A 222-nucleotide genomic window follows, 5' to 3' on the forward strand; every position below is an offset into this window, starting at 1 on the left:
GGATCATGGAGATTGCGATGGCCATCTCGACTCTCTGACCCAGAGCAGGAGATTCTCTTCATCCTTCCCCTCAAAGACCATAACGCTCACCATGAGCGGCTTAGGTTGGGGGAAGTCTTCTGTCACCGACGGTGGCGTCATAGACGCAAACGATGCCGACGTCTTCTGCTGCAGGTGCTATAGCAGCGCGTTTTCGTAACTCGAAAACGCCTCTAGATACGG

This window comes from Plasmopara halstedii (genome assembly GCF_900000015.1).
Source record: "Plasmopara halstedii genome assembly, contig: Scaffold_110, whole genome shotgun sequence".
Classification (NCBI taxonomy): Eukaryota; Oomycota; class Peronosporomycetes; order Peronosporales; family Peronosporaceae; genus Plasmopara; species Plasmopara halstedii.